General features: G+C 34.5%; 1 protein-coding gene across 4 annotated transcripts in view; it reads left to right on the top strand.

Annotated features, from left to right (window-relative positions):
* Nucleotides 1–23,013, top strand: part of VEGFC (vascular endothelial growth factor C) — a 201,617-nt gene that overhangs the window by 96,652 nt on the left and 81,952 nt on the right. For 3 of the 4 annotated variants that reach the window (XM_090138941.1, XM_090138943.1, XM_090138942.1), the window contains one exon: nucleotides 13,171–13,236. The gene's annotated coding sequence lies outside the window, so the exon portion shown is untranslated. Of the gene's footprint in view, nucleotides 1–13,170; nucleotides 13,237–15,657; nucleotides 15,766–23,013 lie in introns of those variants that run through there. The other variant, XM_090138940.1, reaches the window with a different exon arrangement.

Raw genomic sequence — 23,013 nt, 5'->3', positions numbered from 1 at the left:
TTAGGTGCTTTTCTCAGCATTGCAGAGATGTGCCTTCTCCCATTCAAGCTTCACCACCTAAATCCTTGTCTTCAGATAGCTGCCTCTATCCTTTCTTTCAAAACCTGTCTGAATAGGTGATAATGATGTCCTCTCACTTTTGCTTTTGTACAGAATCTTACTGGTTAAAGTACACTTCTAAGATAAGACTCATCCAGATTCACTGCATTATTTACACTGGGAAAACTGAAACTATGTTTTTTGAGTCTTAATTCCTGTCCAGATAACCAGCCTATAGGTCATGAAAAGAAAACTACAGTTTCAATCCTTCCTATTTAAACTGTTTTGTTTCTGAAAAACAATGGAGTTATTAAATCAGAGAAATGTCACAAAAATAAGCAGGCCTTGCAGCCTTGTGGTAAGGGTCTTCTGCTAAGGGCAACAAGATTATAAGATTTAGTTATAACTTAGTACTGTTGTTTTTGGAATTGTTTCTTCCCCCATTTCCACTAAGCTGACCATTCTTGGTTAGTTCTATTATGGAAAAAGTTAGCACAGAGGCTACAGCAGTACACAATGCGAGATAACAGTGGTTTTGTCATGGACTTACATTTCTCAATCACAAGTACCCATACAGAATATGGTGAGAAGTACAGGTGGAAACCAGATTTGGAATAGAAAATAAGAGACAATTCATCATTCTTGCTGTGTACAAACTTTTTTTATGCTCTAGTGGCAATGCTTTGTAATTTAGTTTAGGATCTCTTACGTTCATGCTACAAAAAGTATGATATGTTCATCAGTGAGGAGCTTAAGGAGAAAAAGAATGAACATTTTTCTGGTAGCAGACTTAGGATAAAATGAAAAGAGCTTCATCAGTTGGTGACTCTTTAAATAATTTTTTTTTTTTCTGCAAGTACTGTGAATTTTTTAATATTTCTTAGAAGGCTTGCAAAATATTTAGTCACAGTTCATGCTGTCTTTAGAATTATGCAGTGTTTAGACTGCTGTATTTTTTTCTCCCTCAACAACAAGTATTGTCAAATAAATGTTCATTTGCTTTATGCTGACAACTAATAATCTCCAGGAGAGCACAGCTTTACTGCTGGGAGCAGCAGACTAATCTGACAGATAAACATTGATCAATAATAGCTTTGAAATTGTCTTAAGTGCATGTACTGAAAAAGTGTTGGCAACTATTGATAGGAATTCTACACATTACTGGTTTTCTTGCTGTACAGATAATTCAGGCTGCTCCTACCACATTCAGGATGTTGCAAGCATAAAGCTTATTATGTGGAGGAGAGGGAAAGGTCATTTTTATTCCCATGTTCCTTCCATCTGACTATAGAGGTAGGAATGCCGTAAAGACATGCTTTCTACTTCTACAAGAAAACAATGCCAGGCTTAGATATTCAAGAGATTTTCTCTTGTCCAGGTGAATGCTGATTCCAACTATTCCATGGTTTATAAGACTGTGGTAAATGATAAAGACCTTATTTCTCCTTAAAAATCGACTAGTTTTTATATGCTTATTTTGTATTTTGTACCTATAGAATTAAATGTACTATAAAAATCTAAAAAGCCCTCTTCATCTAAAGTCCCTGAAAAATAACATTATGTTTTTTGGTTACTCTTCATGGCATTTATCATCTTTACAAGCAGTTGTTATATATTGCATTTGAAAATTGAACACCAAATTTTTCTTGTAAAGCTTGAAGGTTAATGACGTTAGTCTGCCCCTTGACTATAGGAAGCTGTCGATCTAATTTAAACTGACAGATGTGCTTTTACAGCTGGGGCAGTAAGGAGATCTTCAAGTTTTTGTCTTCTGGGAGAAACCTGTGGGTAAAATAGCAAAAAATGTCATTAAGTCTTCTAGAAGAGATTGATCAAAGTTTGGAATGTGTCCTGCCCCCCTTAGAAGCCCCAGTAATTCACAGGAGTCTCTCCAAAATGACTATTTATTGGCTCAATACCCAATTATACCAAAGAGGACACATTTTTATTGCAGAGCTTTATGAAGATTATCATATATAGTTTTATTCAAACATTTGCTTATATTTCATCACCTCTAGTATGTTAGACAAATTCACTGAATAATTTCCTTTTTATAGACAGCTTTTTCATTTTTTTTTTTGTTTGTTTATAAAGCAATTAAATAGAAAACAAAACTTTCATATATGTAATTTTATTTAATACGCAATATTAGGTTTTGAGGGACAGAATTTGAAATGTCCAAAAATTGTTAGACAATGTATTTTTCCATATGGAAGCCTATTTCCATAAAAGAACAAAACTCATGATTTCTACAATGAGTTCCTAATTTGCATTTCATCTAAGAATGCTGAGGTAAATTGTACTACATATTGTTAGTTGTGGAGTCTTTTTAATCTGCTTTTAAGAAACAATTTTATTTGTGTATGGAAGAAATTGTGCAATATCTTCTGTATTACATCGTGTAATGTTCTTGGTAACCCAGGAAACCTCTTTTAGCTCGATAATATCCTAATTAAGTACTGGCTTTAGAATCATTCACATCACAAAGGCTGAAGTGCTGTGGATTTTTATCTTCAAAGAAATCTTCAGAAATACCGAAATTTTGCGTAAATAAGATTGTTCTAAGAGAATCAATAATTACAATATATATATAAACCACTGGATTTGAGAGTCATTTCCTCATTCTTTGTGTAAGGAGAGGAAAGTGGTGCAAAAAAGTGCTACTGTTGATCTCTAAGGGCTAGCACTGAATTCCCCTGAGATAATACACAGATAGCATCTAAAAGTTTGTTTGGAATAGGACTGCACTGAGGTCACTGTTCAAGACAACAAACTGTCTGCTGCATTCTCTGACCCTGAAAGGTTAGAATTTAGGAATTTCCTGGAGAGATTCTGTTTGGTCTAACATTTTTATGAAAGTATCAAGGGGATAGTTAAGAGCAATAGTAAGGTTATTTTCCCCAGAGTTGTAAAACTCTTTTATCTAGCCAAAAATACTTTCAGGGAGATGCCTGTTAGGGCTGTGTGAATGCAATGGAGAAATCAGTAAAAGGAAACTCATTCTTCTGCGGGAGTCTAATAACACAACAAAGGGTTGTTTTGCTTTAAATGGTTTTATATGTAGCACTCTTTTATGACTGTTCCTTATTAAAAAAAGTTTCTTTTAGAGTATACTAATTTTGTACCTATTTTCACATACAAATCTCTTTTAAAAATGATAGAAAACAGATAGACATTTTCACATTGATGGAATGAATTTGCTACTGATGTGTCCTGACAAAACAGCTGGACACAGCTGACTGGAATCTTAAAGATACAACTGCATTCATGATAACTAAGAGGAAGTCACAGAGAACTTAGCTGTATTATAATTGTATTTGATCATTTTTTTCCACATGATTTATGGCATATTTGGATTGCAAACATGAACTGCTCATTATGTATTATGAGATAAAACCTTCTTAATGAAGTAGGGAAATTAGTAACTTTGTAATTCAGTCCTTAAGGCTGGTAATATTGCACCAGAAAAACTGTGCCTTTCTCAAGCATCAAAAATGATAAACTTCAGCCAAATTTACCATGTGTTTTTCATCTGTGTTTAGTTTGGGGTGTTAGCAATCATTGTTTGGTACATCTTCACACACAATATCAGTGCAAAAGCTGATGAGCCAAGGAAGGCAAGATCTCTGAAATTGGACAATGCTGGTGTCAAATATCAACATGGTGGATAAAAATTAATACTATGACTGTGGGTAGACCTGTGTAGTCAATGTACTTGAAATCAGCTCAGTCAGAGTTCTGTATGGTTATGTTGTGAATGATATGTTGGTAAATATACCATCAGCACAGATTTTCAAAGAGCTTAAGATACTTCAGTGAGGATATTTGTCAGGATCATTCTAAAATAATAATGTAGGTGTTCAAGTGGTATCTGTACATTTACTATGTGCAACTGCTAGTCAGTAGACATCTAGTCTCTTCCATTTGCACTTCTATGTAATCCATTCATTGAGGCAGCAACAGTTTGAATTAATATCCACATTCAGCACTCACATCTTGATTTAATTCTTTTTTTGAGCACATAGTCCACAAAGTCTGTTAAAGTTTCATCCAAGCGTCTCTATTCTAGTTGACTATAATATTTCCTTGTTATCCTCATTTAGTCAATCCGTTTCCCTTCTTCCACCCCTTTTTGACACGTTCCACATTTTCCTTAGGGTCCCACGGAACGCTGTTCCTATGATAAATTTCTTCCCCATCCTTATCTTTCATATTAGTTCTCTTTTTTTTTTTCCTTCCTTCTGAGTCCTACAGATACAAACTCTTAACAGTAAGAGGGAGCATCCTCCATACAGCCATTTAGAGTAACAGAGTTAAGTTTCATATAAGTTTACTGTTATTAGTATTTGCTTATTAGGTTGTTGCAGTTGTTTTTTGTTTGTTTGTTTAGCCTGTTTTGGGGTTCTTTTGTGGGTTTTTGATGTTATGTTTTGTTTCTGTTGTTTGCTTTGTGGGTTTTTTTTGTTGTTGTTTTGTTTTCTTTTGCTTTTTTTTTTTTTTTTTTTTTTTTAAGTGTTTATTTTCAGTAAAATCTTTCCCTGGTAAAAAAGGATCTGTATTTTTGAACTATTTATAACAAGATCTTCAATAAAAATCAGACTATGTCTGATTTTTGTTTTGTCAAGCAAACCATTATATCCTGCATCTCACAGTCATGCAAAGGATAGATGAAATTGCATTTTAAATATCAGAAACAATGTTCTTGCAGACGGATCTGATTTTGATTATCATAACTAAACCAAGAACAAATACTCTGTGTCCACCATGATTCCTTTCATTCCCTACCACCGAAGGATGACCATATCAAACATATTTGAATGATACAATCCAAAAGAGTCAGTTCTGTTTGAATCAAAGTTCTAAGTAATTTTGTTATATAAAGAGCACCACTGAGCTTGAGCAGTAAGCTTTGTTTTGTTTTGTTTTTAGTATTCTTATCCATTTCCAAGGAAAATCACGCACTCATATCCAATCTCGTTACAAAATAGAAATATTTTTTCTTATGTTAGGCACTGTGAGGCCTCACCTCAAGTACTGTGTTCAGTTTTGGGCTCTTGAATACTGAAAGGACATTGAGGTGCTGGAGCAGGTCCAAAGAAGGGCAACAAGGCTTGTGAAGGGCTTGGAGAATATGTCCTACAAGGAGAGACTGAAGGAACTGGGTCTGTTCAGTATGGGGAAGAGAAGGCTGAGGGGAGACTTTATTACTCTCTTCCAATATCTGAAAGGTGTTTACAGCGAGAGCAGGGTTGGACTCTTCAAACTGGTGACAGGTGACAGGACAAGAGGAAGTGGTTTTAAATGGTTTTGAGTTGAGGGAGGGAAGATTTAGGTTGGATGTCAGGGGGAAGTTCTTTATGGAGAGAGTGGTGAGGTGCTGGAACAGGCTGCCCAGAGAGGCTGTGGATGCCCCGTCCCTGGAGGTGTTCAAGGCCAGATTGGATGGGGCCCTGGGCAGCCTGGTCTAGCATTAAATGTGGAGGTTGGTGGCCCTGCATGTGGCAGGGTGGTTGGAGATTCATGATCCTTGAGGTCCCTTCCAACCCTGGCCATTCTGTGATTCTGTGATTCTATCAGAAAAAGCTACTTCACAGAAAGGATTGTTAAGCACTGGAATAGGCTCCCCCGGGAAGTGGTTGAGTCACCATCCCTGGATGTGTTTAGAAATCGTTTGGATGTGGTGCTCAGGGACGTGATTTAGTAGAGGATTGCTAGAGTTGGGGTAGAATGGTTAGATTGCGGATGGACTCAATGATCTTTAAGGTCTTTTTCAACTTGAGCAATTCTGTGGTTCCATAATACAGCTTTCTACTGATCAGTCATGAGGTCCTTGTGTAGATTTTAACGATGTATATTTACTAGCACAAGTTAATAATTAAATTAGGCACTTTGTGCAGTTCAGATCTTAATATAAAATACATTAGGGCTTGGGTGCATTGGAGTATGGATTTTCACTCAACTGCTCGATTACTTGGTAAGATAAACTTTATCCTCATGCAAAAGCAGCAGCAAAAGTAGAATCAGCAGTTATTTTGGCAAGGAGTTCCCTTGGTTTGACAGGGATCCAAGAACATGTGAAAGTAAGATTTGACTCTGGATTTTGAGAGTTAAAGAATAATCAGTTTGTTTGTATCAGTTCATAAAATCTTCAAAAAATTACAATTACTTTGGAATAATATCCTCCAACAGTTTTTTTCTGCTACTTTTTTTATCTATTAGTAAGGTTATACCAGCCACTTTAATTCTTTTATTCCTGTTCTTTAGAGAAGTTTTAGGTAAAGATCTTTGTCTAGTTTGCAAGGGGAAAAAAAAACGTTCCTTTAAGTGTTCAATTGAATGTTTTGAGAAGAGGAAGATGAGGGCAAAGGCAGATAAGGGCAACCCTTAAGCTAGTAACTGTCTGTGAGGCTTAGTAGAATTTGATAACTAAGGAAGTTTCATGAATGTTGTTCTCCTAATCTCTTCTGAGAAATATATTTCTACAGTTCCTTCTGAGAAATGGATGAGGTGTTACCATCTGGTAGCAACTACTAGGCCAATTAAATGACACATTTTATGTCCCTGTCAGTAAGAATGGATATAATTGCTACTTGTGTACTAAGCCAATTTTTTAAGGAGGAAAATCATGACCTATTAGAGTTCCCAGATGAATTAATTTATAAATGTACAAGTGCAAATTAAGAAAAAAAAAATTATCAAAATTCCTCGTTTCTTATCATGTTGTTCTCATGTCTGGAATAAAGATTATGTTGTATTGTAAACTCAATAGTAACTGAATAGTAACACCCGTCTGCTACACTTCAGATGTCATAGTTCTTGAAATAGGTTCTTAAAGATACCTTTCATAACAGAAGGCATAACAGCCAACTTGAAAATTCCAAGTTTTCCTAATGACCTTGCCCTTGAATAGCTACTTTTATCCTCAGAGGGCTCCAGTGGCTCTTGAGCTTAATTGCAGCAAAGTGGTTTAGAACAGGATGTAAAAAATCCTTTGCCAGTTGAAACTTTGTGGTAGAAAGAGCAGCTAAATGTTATTATTTCATAACTACACCGGTTTCAACAGTTCTGTGAGGAGTTATGTAGGGAATATGTGGAATGGAAAGGGAGATCTTTTTCCTAAAATAAGCTGAAACATGTATGTGTGTTAGTCATACTTGATAATACATGTCTTTTACTGAGGTCCTGTCTCTGAATTTGCTTAGCTAACTTTTTTTTCTTTTTAATACAGAATAAAAATAACCTGCTAAATCAAATTAATCAGCCTGAAAGATGTAAAAAATGGTGGTTTAAAAAACTTATCTTGCTAAAATTGTGCTGTAATAATGAATCTGGAGTAAAAATGGAAGTCTTTCTTGACACCATATGTCCAATTGGAATGAGGTATATGTTTTTCAATTATAATGTAACCTGCACATGTACATTTGATCTGAAATAAAAGTAACTGAAATTTAACCTCAAGCAAAGCACACATGCATGAAAGACCTCTGCTCTTTTGAGTCTGCTTAACAGCCATTTAAAGGGCAACAAGGCTTAGTTTCTAAGTGCATTATACTCTATCTTCAGATTCTCAAATAGTGCATTGGCACCAGGTGCTTGGAGTGAACAACACTAATTTTAGAGAGAGGTATCATTAGAGCTACTAAATATGAGAGGAGGAGTATTCAAGCTACTATGATCAGGAACACAAATAATCATTGTTACTTCATATCCTCTTCTCAACCTTCCTTTTCTCAGTCTCCATGGCAGTGTTTACATACTCCTGCTGGGATGCATGATGGCATACACTGCAGTCCAAATTAGATACATGTTCAGGGACTGTTCTGGCTCTCATTTGAATCATAGGTTTGTGGAAAATAAGAACCAGGTCATCAGAAAAAGGAAAAAAAAAGAAAGAAAGAAAGAAAGAAAAAAAGAAAGAAAGAAAAAAAGAAAGAAAGAAAAGCTCAGTCTTCCTGGATTTCCTTTCTTACTCTGTGACTGTAATAATTCAGTTTCCCAGTTCCTAGAGTCTTTACTGAGTCCTCCAATGGAAAAAAAAAAAAAACAACCATCCAAACGCATGAAGTGAAAAGTGTTACTTTAACATTGATGTGGATATGCTGCAGAATTGCCATTTTTTACCTAAAGGTTATACATTATTACTCTTTTACCTAATACAAAGTATTTATGTACAGTGAGTATCACTTCTCTTCCAAGAGATTAAAAAGCAGCAGTGTGCTCCCTTCGCTTAGCTCCTATCCTGAAAGATATTTTTCTGTATCCTGCTTGTTTCCTGAACCTCACAGAGGCTGACTTACCACTTATAATTTGCATTGCACTGGTCAGAAAGAGCTTTTAAAACACATCTCTAGAGAAAGTTGTAGGCTTTGTTAAATAGTTATTATGATAAATTTGAGGTAGTTTTTGTCAAGTTTGTTTCTGTTTGGTGGATATATAAGCAGAGGACAATAAATAACAACCTTTGTTGGAAGAGAAGCTTACATTTCCTATTTTATATTTTGTATATTTTATCTCATCAGAGAATCACAGAATTGTAGGGCTTGGAAGGGATCTCTGGAGATCATCTAGTATGTACCTTGTATGTATAACAAAATAAAAATCAACTGGATAGTTAATAGATAAAGTAATAGTTGTTTTTATTGTACTAATTATTCTACTACGTAATGCTCTTATATTTTACAATATGCAACAGGAGGAGAGAAGGCCTTTGTTTCCCAGCACTCTTGCTCCCAAGAAACACAAAGTGCAGTCTGCATCTTCATCCCCTTTGAGCACTGGTTGTTAAGTGAAAGTTATGATATGCTGCCTGGTTTCACTGTTCCCACCAATATGGCATGACTTTGAAAACTCTGGAATGAAAGGCGACATGAATAAAACGTCTGACATTCCAGAGCAGGGGGTATACTCAAGAAGAGGAGGGAGGGATGGGGAGAGCAGAACTAAGGCTTTGTCTTCCAAAGCATAACAGCATGGTTATAATAGTGGAAACACATACCCTTTTAAAACTGACTTGATTGGAAGAAAATTGCTTTTAGCTGGCTACTGAAATCCCTAAGCACATGCTGGTTTGTTTAATGGGAACCAATTTTGAAAGAATTTATGGAATGTATAGGGGGATCCTGTCTGAAAATGTATGCAAGGAAGGCATACCAGCTGCAGATATTCCCTTCATCCTCACTGACGTTAGCAGTTTAAGATTTAGCCAAGCACAAAACACCCATGACCTTCTAAGCTACACAGTCCCAAAAGAAAGCAGGGTCAAGCTCCTCAGTTAGTCAAGTCTTTATTAATAAACATAACTGTACCATGGAGGACTAAAACTAAATCTGCAACACCACTGAGACCTGTGAAACAGTTGAAGAATAAAAATTAAAAACAAACAAACAACAAACAAACATGCTTTTCTTCATCCTCTCTTGTAAGGATCTTCATGGTGAGGAAGACTGTAACTCAGCATGCTTGACTGCTACTGATTTTTCTGCTACTGATTTTTCTGGCTTCATGAGTCATACAACAGTAAATTCTGACTTGTGCTTCTACCTGATTTCTGCTTGTCTGTGTGGGAAAAAAAAAAAAAAAAAAAAAAAGTAGTTTATAGAAATACCTATGTGCTATATGAATCTGAATACTTCCTGACATAAATACTGCATAATCCTTCTTAGAGTCTCTATCAGAAACTTGGAGGAGAAAAATATTGCACCATTTACAATTCCAGCTCTAAAGGCTGCATCTAAAGGTATGTTCATTACAGGAAATTTGCCTGCTTACAATGTTTATTTTATTTTTATTTTTTCTTCAAAGTGAGAGTAGAATCATTTTAAATATACATACAGTAAATTACTATTTTTTTCCTGCTTTTTAAAACCTTTTTGTTGTCATTATTGTTTTCTGTGATCTTTTTCTGTGATCCAGATTACAGCATGACTAACTAAATAAGTGCATCAATGAGGTTTCAGGGAAAGGTGAAAATAGCAAGAATGAGATGCTGGAGGCAAACTGGCTGTGGAATTTCCTAAGCCAAACCACTAATTTGCAGCTCTAAAACCTAGTCTAGAGACATCAGCATGGGACATATTGTTACAACTTCCATTGTTATTTTCTCAAATTCATTGAATGTCAACAAAAGAGATTCAGAAAAATCCCCATAGCACTTTCTGGTGTTTTACCTTTGACAGCCAAAGCACTGTCTAGGAAGAGAGGATCCTTATAGGGGCTGATGTCCTTGATGAAATAGCCCATGGAGTATCTTCCCATGTCAAAATGCTTTTTTAAATATCCAAGTTATTCTGCTACTTCAGTTACAAATTCAGAAAGTAGTCTAGGGTAAATAGAATTGTAATTGGCAGTAGAATGAAGAAAAATGTCCACCTCAACCCCTGAATTAGGATTTCTAGGCAAAGACAGGCTTATCACAACAAAAAACTTATGTCCTTTAAATCATATGATTAAAATTGATTTTATGATACATAAGGGTCTACAGGGCTTCTAGTAAATATCCATCTTCACAATAAGATAAGATTTTCTCTTCAGAAGAGAACAAGTACTTGCCCAGATGGATCTTGTGAGTCCTCAGCAGGCTTTTTTTTCTTCTTCTTCTTCTTCTTCTTTTTTTTTTTTTTTTTTTTGTCTACTTCCATAGGGAAAATAAAAGAAGGGATGATGATTAATGTTGCCTGCATTTTTTGGCAATATTAAAAAATATTTATCCCCTGAGTCCATAATTCTTAATAATATTGTTATAAATATGCTTAGTTAACGATGTGCATAATATTATAAAACTTATATGCATTTGAAAAGTTCAAGCAGTGCCCAAGGCACATCAAAATAAGCACAGGGGATCACTTTAACAAGAGCAAGTACTCCTAATAAAAATGCAGTGTTAATATGCAATAACAAAACTCTTTTCTCATCAGCGTTTCCAAATGTGTTTTTCATTGATTGAAACCTAAAGTCATAAATTACTTATATTTCTGTTTATTATTCATCTTTTAAAGACATTACTCCCTTTTATTAACTTGAATGTTTAAGTACTTTACAGCTCCATAGCATGTTAAAATTGTATTTCATATAGAGACTGGGAAGAAAAAAATCTGTCATGCCATGAGTTTTTCTATCATCCCTTCTGCAGTCTGTCATGTTCTATTTTGGTCAATTCCAGTACAGATAATTCTTTGTGATCCTAGTCATTCTCATCAGTCTCCTGGGTTATGGCTGATTATGTGTTGTTCAGTTTTATTGACTCTAATGCCAGACAGTCATTCTGCGTCAATCTAGCAACAGATCTTCTTTTACACACTTACTATACAAGAAAAAGTATGAATACTCTTCAATATGTTGCAAATAACAGCTATTTGTTGTGTTTGGCTTATTGGAACAGAACAAAAAGCCATCTTCCTATAGACAGTGCATGAGAAATGCTTACAGATGATCCTTCAGTTATATGGTTAGTTCAATCCAAAGTTTTTTGTCATGTGTGGGTGCATGACATTTGTCCATCTCAGAGAACATAAAATAATGTATGCTAAGAATCTACCATGTTAATAGTTTGGTTTTATGGCTGGTGTTCACTGAGTAGCAGTTTTCACTGGGTCTTTCACAGTGGTCTTTTTGCCAATCTTTCTTTTTTATTCTCCTGAAAGTATCTCATATCACCTACAATGTAGTAGAAATGCATTGTGTTATTCTAGTTACCTTGCACTTATAAGTGATCCATATCTGCTGTTCACATTTGTTTTGAAGTATAGGATTCTTTAGAGCTGTTATCTGTGCAAGTTCTAGTATGAACTTGTAAGTCATTACGTAGGACCTCATGTCACATTATACCAATTTGTAAGTACCTAGAAATGGTAGACATAAGACTTTTTTTGGAGTGATTCACTATGTATGGTGCAAGAGGGAACCAATCTTGAAGAAAATTCTCTGCGTGGAACAATGGAAGAATAAAAAGCTGAAACTTTTAGGGAACATGTAGAATATAGAAAAATATTTACTTAGCGAGAACTGTCTCTGAGTATTGCTTTTCTCTTTTTCATCCTAAACAATCACAGTTTTTGCAGTTTGTCTTTTCTAGTCATGTTTTCCAAGGTATCTGATAGACTTCTGCATACAGAATGCTGTGTTATTTAAATCACTGAAAGGTGTATGCTATTGCTATAATGCTAACAAACAAAGAGAAAAAATTATTTCAATGGTAAATTTCTATAGAGAAATTGATTTATTTGGTGCCCAAAGTGATAGCTTGGGATGTTTGCCATACAAAGATATCTGAAAACCATGGTTGAAAGAAATCACAGAGCCTTTAAAAATGGCAATAATTTGAAGTACACTGCTGAGTTTTTATAGTTAAATACTTCCCATGTTTCTACAGATCTCTAAGAATATTGGTACAGTTATATTCATATAATGACTTGACTGATTACTTGCCATATTAACACATTTAAGGTCATCAGACAACGTAATCTCCTATGCCCATTTTAGCACCAAATAGGCAATGATAATTAAACTTCTGAAAAAGTATTTGGCCCCTAGAATTGTTGTTTCTTGGTATAAATCTTGGTCAGCTTGCTCAGGTTTCTCACATGTGTAAACAGCTGGCTCCAGTTGCTTGGATGTTTGATGCATCCGTCTCTCTTTTCTTGACTTAGTCACACTTCAAGACATATGGCGATGTAATTAAAAAGCATTGCCATCCGTGATTTGTATATGAGAGGTGAAGGTAGAGCAGACCTCATTTATGGGTGTCATTCTGATTTATTTTGGACAGTTGACTGATGCCTATAATTGGATATTTAAATACATAAATCTTCATAAAACTTTAAGACAGGGAAGAACGCAGCATCTTTATAACTGCACATGTACACTTACCACATCTGCATACCTTCAGATACAAGTGTCTCTAAAGGAAACTCACCATAAATAATATGTCAGAGTTCACTGGCAAATTGAATTTTCTCTGTTCTCTTTTTCTCTTTGGATAAAAGCTATAACGTATGATTTGAACTGAAGTTGACAATCCCTTTGTGAAAGCTCCACAAGTGCATAAGATAAATGTAAGAAGTCATTTTGTCTTTTTGCCACTAGAACCTTTTTCCATGAATTTCTGAGAGAATTGTTTGTTGTTTTTGTTTCCAGCAGGAAACACCTTTTGAAGCTTCTTTACTAACAAAAGAAAGAAGGTGGATATGGCAAATATGGAAGGTAAGATTTATCAGATATATCAGAAAGTGAAGAGATTTCAACTTGTAACTGTTTTTAAGGAGAAAAAAAAAAGTTGAAAAGGCTATAAAATTAAGGAACTGCAGGTTAGTTAGTTACATCCATGCTTTTTATTTTGAGTGTATCATGGTAACCGGTTAATAATTGGAATGAGAAAAAGCATGAAAAAATGCATCCTTTATCTTCTGACATTTTCAAATTAAATTTCACAGAATCACAGAATCACAGGCATTGGCAAATTATTATACGCTTATTATACGCTTACTTTAAACAGGAGCTACAAAGCTTACTGCAAGACTGATGAAATGCAGAGCTGCAGTACTCCCTTAAGTGATTTAACTAGATGATCAGATGACTTTTTCTGTTTTTAAATTGTACGTTTGCTTGCATTATTTTTCTAATAAGACAAATATGAGTCTAAACATGCTTACTAAACATACTAAAGTGTATGAGATGAAGAGAAGTTGAAATCATAGTAACTACATATTCTTGGAAGAAAGAAATACCTGCTATTAGAAAATACTACTACAATTTCTCCTTTGGGGATCATCTTCTTCTCCCCAGTGAGGCAGAATAATTTATATCTGGTTAATGGGCATGGAAGTTGTAATTTTTCCTTGGAAAAAAAAAAAAAAAAGAAAAGTTGATCAGAACAAGTTTAAAAGTTGAAAATATGGTCATAAACTTTTCTCATGTTATACCTAGTCTATTTGAATGTCTACACTTAAGTCAGTTTGACAAACTGGCATTATGACTGTCTGACTGATATAGTATTTAAACATGTACAATAATGCAAGTGTAAGAAGCCATAGGTGATCAGTAACCTTGAGCAATTACTTCCTACATACGAATTCAAGACTTGCACAAACAGAGCTCTTTACTCCTTGTCTGCAAACAAGTTATCTTTGTCCTTACTTGCGTCTACATTGTATATTAGGTTTACTTTTTTTCACTTTCAAGGCATTTCTAATGAAAAAAATCTCAAAACAGTGGAAAAAAAAACCTAAGTTCTTGTCATTGTGGCTTCCCTCTTCCTTGTAAGATGCTTTAATTAGTGAAAGGAAATGCAGAAATGCTTTGATGCAAATTTCATCATATGCAGTGAGCTAACTGTCCATTATTCAACAGCATGTCACTGGAAGTGGGAGAATAATATAATAATTATAATAACGCAGTATAGAAACATTGCAAAATACTTTGGTTTTATTTCATCTTAAGAAGCTGACAGTCAAACATGTGAAAGCATGCCTGAAAGGGAACATTAAAGTGTCATTGTAGGACAGCTGTGTTCAGCAATAGCTGAATCCAGGCCAGCAAAGCTCCTAGGTATGAGTGCAATTCTAAGCTTGAGAACATACCCAGTAAAGCAAATAAAGCTAGAAACTAGATAAACTTATGTACATGCTTAAATGACTTCTGGAGTAAAACTCAGCACAGCAATTTTGGCTGAGAAGTATAGTTGCCATTATTATGGTATGAAATGCATTCAGGAGAGGCTCTAACACGTAGCTTGAGAAGCACACAATATACACATTGTGATTTTACTAAGTGGAGCAAGTGCTGTGCTGCTAAAGAAATTGCTACTAAAAATGAAATTGATGACTGAAAATTAGTTCAGCTCAGCAAAGAAAATGCTTTATTCAGGTGCAGAGAATATGAAGGTTGTAAGAAAGATAATACATATTTGTTTGTTTGGGTTTTTTTTGCCTTACAAAACTGCTTCTGCAATATGAAAAATAAAGCCCCCAGAGAAACCACAGAAACATTCATGTGAGGTGTTTAATCTTAGCAGAAAAATGATGCCACGTGGTCTCAATAAACAAATGAGCTGGCCTCTTTGACTCTCACACCAGTGTATGAGGCAGCTCTGGTGAAAATGACTGTCCCTATACACGTGTAAATATTCTACCTGATTTTCTTTTCTTGTTTGTCTAATGGGCCCATATCAGAGCTGTAACATCCTTCAGGTGCTTGAAATAAGCAACACAAGCATTCAGGATTTATTATGAAACAAGCAACAAACAAAACATGCAAAAGGTGTAAACCATGTCAAAGATAGAAAGGTTTTCTCTTTTCCCTCACTGTTTTTACAGTTATTTCCACTAGAAAATTCTCTGGTTTCACTTAGCAACATAAAAAGTCTTTTCTCTCCTCAATATCTGTAAGGACAGCACCTTTATTCTCCTGAAGAAGATATCTATAGTGATCACTACTAGTCAGTTTCCAATGATCATTAGGCTTATTTTACCCCAGTAGGATTCAAAGAACCAACCACCCCAATCTGATTTCCTCTACCAGTCAATCATTGTTGATCCTGAGCAGCTGGGAGAGAAAGATTCAGGTGTTGGCATTTCTAATTTGTGGGTGCTGATGGAATACTTCTGCCCAGCTGTGTAGCAGCCAGTGTGTTGCCATGCACAGGCAGTGTTATTATGAGTTCTTCAGGTGGCCCTCTATTTTTTGTTTCTGTATCACCTAAAAGAACAATTTCTTCTACAGAAGTTTAGATTGGTAAGTAACAGAATATTTTCATTTCTTACTGTCTAAATCTGTAAGAGTTGATGAATATTCATTTAGAGTTAAATTGCAGGGCTGTTTTCCTGGAGAAAAGCTGATGTTTTTCCTCTAACAGAGTAGTGGGATAAATTGATTTGTGCTTCTGAGGCTGGAAGGAAAGCCTACTTTAGAAGAGTTTTCTGTCGGTATTTTTAGTTAGAATTTTGTTTTTGTGTTATTTCAAAGCCATGACTGCATAACACAGAAGATTATGAGTAAAGTAAAGAAGTGCTTCTAAATCTTAGTGTCTGTTTTACCTTAAATATTATCTCTGTATTGATACTCTTATTTCATTCTAATGTTGAGAAAAGGGGGAGATGAAAGTTAACATGAAGTAATGTTTTCAATATCCTATGGTGTTAAAAGTAGTACATATTTAGGTCATTTCTCAGGGAAAATGATGCAAGAAGATATGGATTCAACTTTGGGGAAAAAAAAGCCTGATGTAGTCAATGCATGAAGAGCAAGTTTTACTTTATCTGTTTTAGACTTTCCCAAAAGCTTCTAAGTGAACTGTGAGAGTAATATTAACTGCTGTGCCAAACAGATTTTGATATTACTTTTGATGCCAAAACTTTTATTGTGTGTTGGAAAAGAGTGTAGAACAGTTTAAAAGGAATTAGTCTGTGGGTAATTAAGGGAGTGTATGCGTGCTTGAGTACTTAGGGCCTGATTTCATTTTATTATAGGTGAAAATCTTATGTCTGAAGATGTGTGAGAGTTTAATGAACCTTTGTGTTCTTATCAAAATACTTTGTTTGCTTCCTAAAGTGGGGGAAGTACAGAAAGTAGAATGGAGAAAAAAATAAGATGATGAACAGTAAATGTGCTTATATGAAAAAGGAAACATAATGAAGCATGTCTGAAGGGATAATGTTTCTGTAATGTGAAACTAGATCAATAAGAGTGAAAGTGTTAAGTATGTCCTGAAAGCTTGCAAGCAAAATTGATACAGGTCTGTTAATGTTAAGACAAATATACCAGTTTACAAATTGCCCTTCTTTATTTTTTTTCTTTGCTACACTACTGAAGTCAGTTGAGCTCATTACTTTGCTCTATATAATCATGTTTCAACAAGGCAGCTGTTTCTGAAAGCACTTCACATCAGTGACTGTCTTTGTATTTTCTTATGTTGAACACTGCACAACTAAGTAATGGTGATTTTTCATAGAACTATGGTTCTACAAATGGAAAAGTATGTATTAGGAGCTATCTGGAGCCTTGCAAAGCAACTTTTACCTTTCCTTTGAATACCTTCTTAACTGGTGAGTGAATTTCTGGATTTAGGCAGTAAATGGAATGAGAAACAGATATTTCAGGAACTCTGAAAAGAATGTGTAAGATGTGCTACTTTGTAATCAATTTTTTCACTACTTTTTTTTTTTTTTTTTTTTTTTTTTTTTGTCCTTCATAGTGATCAGTTAAAGTAAATGCACAGGTAAAGGATACAACAGAAAACACTAGTGCTTTGTTGTCTTGTTTTGCTTTTCTTTCTCATGTTCCCTGAAATGGCAGGTTTGGATCTTATTAACAAATACCACAATGTTTAGGCAGGTAACTATTTTTGATTACTGACAAGATAGTACAGTGGAAGAGATCAAGAAAATCGAAATGCAATTCCTACTTTTGTGAAGTTTAGTGCTTGTTTTTTTCTTTTTAAATTGATTCCCGTACAGTCTAGGAGTGTAGGATACCTCTGTGTAAATAAAATTTTGGCTAAAGATCACTAAGCAGGAAAAAAAAAAAATATATATATATATATATATATATATATATATATATATATATATATATATAAAAATAAATAAGACTGGAATGCCTAGGAAGAGTTTTTTTCCTAAAATGTTTTGTGTGGTATTCTCTATTTAGGTTATTTTGGCACAAGACTGTAGAAATTAGAGCAGCTGAAAATGTCTAATATCTGCCCCCTTATTGATTTACACAACCAGTCATCACGCTTCTCAGGAATTATGCTGAAACAGTTGGTCTGAATTGTGTTTTCAGTAAGTCTAAAACATAACGTGGCTAGTAGATACATGGATGAAATAAATGACTCCAAATTTTAAACATTTTATGTATGGACTGAAGGAATCTAGGAATGATTAAGTTCATTATAATAGCCTACAGTAATGCTAGGCAGAGATGAATAGGATAATGCTATATTCTTCATGCTAGAGAATAAATAGGCTCTGCAACAACAATAAAAAAATGTGTTATTCCCATTAGAACTTGATAGGACTCTTCTAGAATATTTCTTGAAACATTGAACGCTGAGAGGGGTTTGGATTTATCAATCCTAAAAAAGGAAGCAGAAAGAAACAACAAGATAAGTTTTGGAAATATGGCTTGTAGTCAAAAACTGTTGGCATTTACTTTCCTTGTGATTTAATTTAAAAGAATTCTTGATGAATTTTTTCCTTTTGTAATAACTCTTGAAATATTCTGTTAATTTTTTTGTTGTTTTTACAATCCTTGTGATTTTTATTTTGACATGTTATTTTTAAAAGCAGGTATTTTAAAAAGTTAAGGCTTTAAGCCCTTATTCATCCTTAATTAAGCTTTGTTCATTTTATCTATGAAAATTTTAGTTATTTCAGGTGATATGGTTATATTGATCAACCTCAGACTTCTTACAGATTTTGTCTCACAGGTGCAGTTAGTCTGAGTGCTAACTCATCACACCTGTCACTTCTCACCAAAGTTTGCCTAGCAATGTTCTCCTCCTCTTAACTCTCTTTTTGCTGAACAGTTCTGATTTAATCTGTATTTCCACATAGGTCAGTGAAACAAAAAGAGCTTAATTTGGGATGGTGGGAAGTACTTCCTCTTCTAGATTTTAAATGCTAAGAAATACTATGTTTATATTGGAATAATCTGTTTCAGAGTCAGTGAGAACTTGTTTTGAACATCACAAAGTCAAGTTAATGCTCAGAAAAGAACTCTATAAAGCTTAAAATATTGTTCAAGCTTTGTATTTTTCTATCTTAGGCTCCTATTAAGATCATGTGTGTTTTCAAATTGGTACCTTATACTGTTTCGAAAGTATTCATTTTTTTGGATTGAAAAAATATAATACCATTTGAATGGCTATTAATTTCCATACTTACAGGTAAGGACATGCTTGCATATACTGCTTAATTTTTAAGTACTGGCCATAAAACCTTAAAGATGAAAAGGTTTCATGTAATTTCAGAGGGGATGTTTAGCTACCAAAATGCCCGGAGTTAAATGCAAGATTATTTTATATATATAAAAAAAACCCTATGTCAATGCCAAAACTTAGACAAGTCTTTCCAATTTGTTAGAAGTATAGAAAGAACATAAAGTCACAAGTTGATTGGCTATCTGGATTTCCTGTAACTTTCCCATTTCCTAAGGGAAGATAGCAATAAATTTATAGAACAATATTTTAATAGATTAATTAGGTAGCAGAATAGTAACCAAATTTCTGTATTGAAAATAACTGAAAATTACTTAATTATTTTTTTCTGATAATGTAGACTTAAAAGAACTTTTGTAAATAAGATTTACCATATTGTTACTGAATTCCATTGCCTGTCTCTTGGATAAGCTCTTTTTCTATTATAGATGACTTGATTTTTAACACAGAGCGTAGCGGGGAAAAAACACTTATTCTCAAGTTTAGGAGAGGAAAAAGCCAGTCTTCAATGCATATGTTTCCTAAACATCTGTTAATGTTATTATAATACTAAAATAGGACATTCTTTTCAAAATATCAGTGCTAAACTTTGGATAAGTAAGTAACAATGAGTAAAAACCCAAGGATCTGACTTTGTATTATCTATCCAAAGAGTAAGCATCGTCACTATTACCTAAACCTCGAAAAAATACACAATTTGTCTTTCACTCCCCTAGCGAGTTCCCTATTCACTAGTCTTACTGTTTTCAGCTCAATAAACCTTTAAAAATGCCACTGTTTCAGGATGCATGCCATGGCAGAAGAGTTCAAAGTATAGTCTAGACTCAGTAACTGTTACTCTTCCTGATGGGGAAGAATTAACTCTGCGACTTTTGCATTTGGGGTAAACGACTACAACTCTGCATCTGTTGATGTGCTCAGTATGACTGGAGTATACTTTAATATTTCTTGACTTTTAGATTTCTAAGAGCCTAAAATGTGTATTAAATGTGAAAACAGCAGAAAGAAGTATGGCAAAGTTAGGCATTACATGAAGGAAAAGGAAATAATTAAAATAACTTAATATTCCTTTCTGCTGGTGACAGTGGCAGCTTTCTCTTGTCTCCTAATATGCAAGTTACCTAATGAATTCATAAGACTAAGATGCTTCAGAACACATTGGCAATGTGATTTGGAACACACCTGTAAGAGCTGCTACTCTAATTTGCGTTTGTTTCTAGTTTTGTATAAGGTTGTATTATTTAATGGCCATGTAGTACTTTACTGCTTTATACTTCCCTGGAATTTAGCTAAAACAAAAATCACTGTACTAAGTTAGAGACTGAGAGCTGATGGTTTCCTTTTCCTGTCCGGTGTAACTTTGCTAATTAAAAATAAATAAATTTGAATCAAAAGTTTATGGTAACTCTCAACATTGAAGTTACTAAAACCAAAAGTTTACCACCACCATCTACAATTCTAAAACTAAATCATGATGACATTGCTCAGACCTTATTTAAAAGGCTTAAGTAGACTTCCTGGGGTGGCTCATTTCCATCCAAATCAAAACTATCGCAAATGTAACCCCACTCTATTTGTACTGCCTGGTGGGACACTTGGGGTTTCTGTTGTTTATGAAGTATTGCAGTGTAAGTAATTTGCCTGCGTAAGAGATCTATAGCTTGAGGGTCAAAGGTCTTGATAGTCTGTGACCCAGAGACAAGCAATGTTTAGCCTTTTTGTGTACATATAGCTTGGCCACTTTAAAACCTTTTGAATGTGCCTGTGCAGTGCCCCTGCAGCTTGACGTGAACATTCTCCCAACACTAATTGTTTTAAAAATTCCATTGCAAATAGTGCCTTGCAGGGGCTGTTTGGCCTCCCAAAATGTGAATGAAAAACACGTTCACAATCAAGCCCTTAGAAATAAATAATACACTTGCCTAATAATTTGTTGCTAATTGATAATTGGTTTGCTATCTCAGGTAGGAGCCTAAGCTGTCCTTTCAGAGGAGATGTTTATATTTGCAGTTTTAATAACTGGTGCAATTTTAGGTATATCTTACTGTTTTTCTTCCATAAAATCTCAGCTCATCTTAATTCATTATATGTGAGTAAATTACACACGTTACCCAATAAAAAAAACAAGCTTGGTTAAATTCACGTTTCTCTCAGATTCAAGAAAGGGTTTTGCCAAAAGATCTGGAATTTATCACTGCAGCTGTTGGATCAAGCAGGAAGGGAAAATAATCCAAAAATATGCTAAAAATCTGAACACAAACAAGGATTTTTAGTGTGGATTCCTACCCAGTCTTGAATGTGATTTGAACAACATTTTAACTATTTTTATTTAATTTATGCTGACCATTGCATGATGGTCTCACAAGATTCTTGACAATGAGATTTCTATATATACTTAAATATTTCTTGCCTTAGGTTGTGTTCTCATAATGTTTTTTTGTTTTGTTTTGTTAGGGTATTACTATTCTAAGGGCCCTATTTAAAAAAAGTATAGATAATACATATCTCTCATAGATCTATAGTAGATAAAATAGCTCTGAGGATGTTCAAGAAAATCTACAGAGGAATCCAATTAGATTAATACCTACTGAACAGGGTCCGGGGGGGGGAAGAAGAACGCCACAGCAGTTAATGCTGTGAAACTAGTAAATGGTCGGCTATTACGGAGGTAAAAGCCCTTGTGCAACAGTTAACAATACAGACTTAGTTTGTAAGGAGAAGTCCTTCATGATGTTACCTCAAGAGCTTCTCTTACACAGCTCTGATCTTTCTCCATGTACAACTGTGACATCACGTGCATGATGTACAGTCATGATGAAGTGTGATTAAGTAAGAATTTACTCCTGTGACCTCACATCAATTCCAGAAGTCCAGACTTGTTCAATTGCCATTCTGCAGTAATCAAGTGTCCATATTGCTCCAGTTGCGTATTTATTTAGCTGCTTTTGAGTATAGTCAATAAAACTATTTGACTATTTTTTTTTATGGGCCAGATCTTTTGATTTTCTTCCTTCTTAGACAACTCACATGCCTTTTTTATTTCTTTGAATTTTTTTTATTATAGTGAGGACTATAAAAGTTCATATTATGACTATCAAAATCTTAATATTTTCTTTACAAATGTTGAAGAAAGGACAGGAGGGAGGGAAAAAATAATCACTGTTAAATATTATTGTAAGTAATCAGCAGTAGTCAGTAGATCGATAGTTGTATTTAATTGCTATATTTCATTGTATATAATTTGTTGATGCTTCGATTCTTAATTTTACTTATCACAAGTAAATTTCAAAAAAATATTTTCATGAATTTCATTCTGCTAAATGTTTCCTCATGTTAATTGAAGTCCTGCTATTGAATGAGCTTGCATGTAAATAAAGAATGCTTCCAAGGAATGGGGTTGAACGTTCATAGTGTATTAATAGGCTTCTATTACCTTTTGCAAATTATTTTCTTTTGTTCCAGTGATATTGCTAATTTGCCATTGATACAGAAAAATGCTGCAAATTGGAATGTGCTGTTCTAAGTGGAGCTTATTGGCATATTGCAACATGCTTTAGCAATAGGTGCAACTGCTTTCTTACATGGAAAATGTAAAGACAAAGTCATTTAAGATAACTAGTTTAATTGTATTTCTAGGACAGATGTGTCAATCAGTAAACGCAGGCATGCCACAACTTTAATTGTTACAGTTGACCACATTTTATCTCCTTTATACATGTCTCTCAGTCCTTTGCAGATTAGATTCAACTATTAATTTCTCTTAAAGGGATGGGCATTTGTCAGGTCAGAATTTTCACTTTTAAAATACTGTTTAGTTTCACAGAAAGCTGAACAGCTTGTTGATCATGTGGTCTGCTTTTCTCCTTGGTAGCTACCCATAATTGTAAAGCTATTTGTCATTTCAAGATTCTAAAATTGACCTAGTTCTTAGGCTCATGTAACAAACACTTGTGCCTTTTGGGAGTAGTTCTACTAGCCTATTACTGACTTTGGCTCACTATACCAAGATCACTGAACGTTTAGTCCTTTTGATATACTACACA

The sequence above is a fragment of the Phasianus colchicus genome, chromosome 4 (assembly GCF_987193195.1).
Source record: "Phasianus colchicus chromosome 4, bPhaCol1.hap1.1, whole genome shotgun sequence".
NCBI lineage: Eukaryota > Metazoa > Chordata > Aves > Galliformes > Phasianidae > Phasianus > Phasianus colchicus.
This window is presented reverse-complemented; position numbering and strand designations above follow the sequence as displayed.